The sequence below is a fragment of the Marmota flaviventris genome, chromosome 17 (genome assembly GCF_047511675.1).
Source record: "Marmota flaviventris isolate mMarFla1 chromosome 17, mMarFla1.hap1, whole genome shotgun sequence".
In the NCBI taxonomy this organism is placed as follows: Eukaryota; Metazoa; Chordata; class Mammalia; order Rodentia; family Sciuridae; genus Marmota; species Marmota flaviventris.
Window position 1 is genome coordinate 37,375,908 of NC_092514.1, and position 4,251 is coordinate 37,380,158.

General features: G+C 36.8%; 1 long non-coding RNA gene across 1 annotated transcript; it reads left to right on the forward strand.

The window, feature by feature from the left end:
* Nucleotides 1-1,468: 1,468 nt before the first annotated feature.
* On the forward strand, nucleotides 1,469-3,367 carry LOC139702345 (uncharacterized). Its single transcript, XR_011704978.1, has 2 exons — nucleotides 1,469-1,570; nucleotides 2,729-3,367. It is a non-coding gene; the product is annotated as an uncharacterized lncRNA (long non-coding RNA).
* Nucleotides 3,368-4,251: the final 884 nt, after the last annotated feature.

Genomic DNA, 4,251 nt, shown 5'->3' on the forward strand with positions numbered 1-4,251 from the left:
TCTTTTTTATTGCTGAATAGTTTTCTGTTGAATGGTTATACCACAAGTTATTTATCAATTTATCAGTTGATGGTCATTTGGAGCAGTTTGTTCTGCACTCTCTCTTTTGCTTTTGGTCTTCACAGAGAAGGGACTTTTAGAAGAGCACTTGAGTGCCATTACAACTAAACTAAAAGTCCTGATTTAAGTGTTTCCTATGTGTATGTTATCTGATCTATAGTATTACCTAAACCAAAATATGAAGAATCAATCAAATCACCTTTATTTAAAAATAGCAATACTCCTCAACTCTTTTAACATATTCAGTTATACTATTGAACTCTTTGATGATCCTTGTGACTCTTGATTTCTAACTAACTTTTGAACTTTCTCTTATAATAAATACAGGTACATTGATGAAACTGGGAAATACACATAGGCAAAATTAAAAAATTACCTGTAATCTCAACACTCAAAGACAATTAACATGTTTTTAAGAACAAATTTATTTGTAAAAATAATACATAAGTTCAGAAAAATGCAGAAAGTACAAATTGTAAAATAAACTTTGCCACTCAGAAATAACTATTTTAATATCAGGTTAAAAATATTCCAGGCAACTTGACTTCTACGTATATATACAGAGAGAAGGACAGATAAACGAACAGATAGAAAAATACATATAGAGCTGGGGTTGTGGCTCAGTGGTAGAGTGCTTACCTAGCATGTGTGAGGCACTGGGTTCGATCCCTGGCACCACATAAAAATAAAAAAACAAAATAATGGTATTGTGTCCATCTACAACTAAAAAAAATTTGAAAAAGAAAAATACATATAAATGAAATTATATGCTACGTGATTTTTTTTTTTTTCAGACAGGGTCTCCTTATGTTATCCTTATGTTACTCATGCTGGCCTAGATTTCCTGGGCTAAGCAGCCTTTCTGCCTCAGTCTCCAGTCTGCTGGGACTACAGGCGTGCACCACTGTGTGTGGCTTTACCTGATGATTAACAGAGGTAATATTTTACTAATGGTGAACTGGGTGCATTCTGTTGTTTCCCTCCTTTTCTCCAAACTCTAGGGACTTAATATATTCATAAATGTGTTAAAAAAACAAGATGAATTCTCAGAGATTGTGAGAAAGTTCTGACTAAAATCAGCTGAGACTGAATTGAAGGGGTAATGCAGTCTAGTGTACATCTGCGAATCTAACAAATCCAACATATATTGCTGCCACAAGAAGTAGGAGCTGGGCATGGTGGTATATATTCCTGTAATCCCAGTGATTTGGGAAGTTGAGGCAGGAGGATTGCAAGTTTGAGACCAGCCTCATGAACTTAGCAAGGCCCTTTATCAAAATAAAAATAAAAGGGCTGGGGATGTGGCTTATTGGGTTTAAACCCTTTCACACACACACACACATACAAAAAAAAAAAAAAAAAGGAAGGAAGAAAAAGGAGTGGGAGCTCCATTCTCATATTGCAGGTTGGAAGCTGGAAGCAAGAAGATGACTTGATATGGAAGCTGGAACAGTACAATGAAGTAGCACCCCGGCCAATTCTTCCTGAACCCCATCCTGGCCTCCCTTCTGTAAGTCATGTTACTGTAACCACTATCTCCAGACAGGACTAGTGTCTCAGAGAGAGAGAGTATTCTTTAAGTGGCTGGCAACATAAGGGAGAAATGTGAAACCTGTTAATGTGGGACACTGGCTGTGGAGGCATCTTTTCTTGTATCATACTTTATCCACCTTTCAGTGTCACTGAAAACTACATGGAAAGTAAGTTCCCACAACCAAATAAATCATCACCTCCCTTAACTACACTCCAAGATTATCTCCCCACATCAAGAAAGTTTCAATCTAATAGGAATCTCAGTGGAAAAAACAGACTCATGGTGAAGAATATTCATACACATGAGCAGCTCCTTGAAGTAGAGTTAAAACAACAACAGTAACTAAAAAGCAAAACAGACGAACTTCACTTAAAAAACAAAGCTAATAGAATTGGAACAAACCTCTAGAAAATGCATAGATAATATTGTTCAGGAGGTGCTCTGGTATTGCATCCATGAAGCAAAACAGGCATTATAGAAAGGAATCAGTAAGATGTGGTGGCACATGCACACAATCCCTGCTATGGGGAGACTGAGGCAGGAGGATCACAAATTTGAGGCCAGATTGGGCAATGTTGTAAGATCCTGTCTCAAAATAAAACAAAAGCTGGAGATGCAGCTCTGAGATAGAATGCTCCTGAGTTTAATTCCCAGTTCTGAAAAAAGAAAAGAAAAGAAAAACCCGAATTGGAGATCTTGAAAATGAAAAACAGTTTTGAAATAAGTCACTGAATGGGCAGAATGAATTACAGAGTAGATAAACTGAAGAATGAATTAATGAACTGGATGACTGTAGAGAGAAATTTTCCCAGAATGCAATAAGAAAGGGAAATAGATGGAAATATGAAAGAGGATTTAGACAACATGGTAGATGTACGTGTGCTAATTCCAGTCAAATGGGAGTGTCAAGAGAAATTGGAGAAACTTGGGAAGATCCTGTCTCAAACAAATACAACAACAACAACAACAAACCAGGCACTTAGAGATGTAGCTCAGTGGTAAAAGCACCAACAGGATTCAATCTCCAGGATTTTTTTAAAAAAAGAGAGAGAGGGTAAGAGCAAGCCATTGGAGGGGAAGATATGGCAAAAATACTTTATGCTGCAACTCTAATCCATCTTTCTTGCTGGCCAGTCTTTCTCCCACTTATAGAGGCCGAAAATGTCCACACATTGCTTTTCCAGCTTTTCCAGCTGGGTCGAGGAAGTGTGACTCAGGTCTGATCAATGGGATTTGACAGGAATTCTGCTAGGAGACTTACATGAAAGTAAGTATTTCCTCATAATACTAAGAGATGCACAAGGAGAAATTGCTTTCCTTTGTTTGAATCTTGTGTGAACAATCTGGAGCTCCAAGGGTCATCTTGCACCCAAATGGAGATGAAAGCCCTGCTGAGAGTGTCAGAATAGGACAGATGGCCTTGGTCGTTATACATTTTTAAATATTAATCCAAAGTATGTTTTAGATGTGGTAGATAACCTTGTTTGATTGTTACATGTCTATTAATTTTGTTTGTCTTGCTTTTCATAGAAATAATGTTGATGTAATCAAATTTGTGTTTTGTATGTGCTTTTGAAGTTTTTTCCTGTTTCCAAATTACAAAGTTCATCTGACATTTTTATGCAGTTAATTCTATAGGTTTCATTTCATAGTCCTTTAATTTATTTGAAGTTCATCTGGACAGATGATGATAGATAGAGATCCAGTTTTATTTTTCTTCATTTAGTGAACCAGTTTTTCCAACTTCACCTAATAAATGCTCTCTTCTTTGTCCATGGGGTCTGTGATGCTTCCTCTATTAGTCCATTTTATGTTGCTAAAGACACAGCAGATTGGGTAAAGTTTTAACTGATGGAAGTTTATTTTGGCTCATGGTTCTGGAAAGTCCAAGGTTGAGGGGTCACATCTGGTGATGGCCTTATTACTGGCAGAGTCCCACAGAGTCCCAGGAGGATCACATGTCTGTCCTCTGATTGCTGCCTCTCCACAGTATTCAATGTGGCTTCCACCCTAAACATGTCATTGGATTAAGTTTCCACCCTTCTGTACCTCACAGTAGGAATTAAACTCCAACTTGAGTTTTGAAAGGAACAAATGGTATTCAAACCATAGCTAAGCTAATGCTTATTTATTTTATATCAAGTTCCCATATATCCGTGATTCCTTCTGAGAATTCTCTACTTTGTTCCATTGGTCTATGACCTTGTAATATGTCTTAATATTTGACCCCCCCTTTTGTTGTTATTATTTTTTAAAAACTTGAATTTTATTGGAATTTACAGACTGGGAAACAAGTACTGAACAGAATGAATAAGAAAAAAGCCCATACATGGGCTGGGGATGTGGCTCAAGTGGTAGTGCGCTCGCCTAGCATGAGTGAGGCACTGGGTTCGATTCTCAGCACCACCTAAAAATAAAAAAAAATAAAGTTATTGTGTCCACCTGAAACTAAAAAAATAAATATTAAAAAAAAGCCCATACAAGTCATGTAAAAGTGACATTTTCAGAGCATTAAACAACAACTTGGACTGTGATTGTAGCTCAGTGATAGAGTACTTGCCTAGCATGTGTGTGAGGCACTGGGTTCGATCCTCAGTACCACATAAAAAAACAAATAAAATAAAGGTATAAAAATATAATAATATTATTTAAAAAAC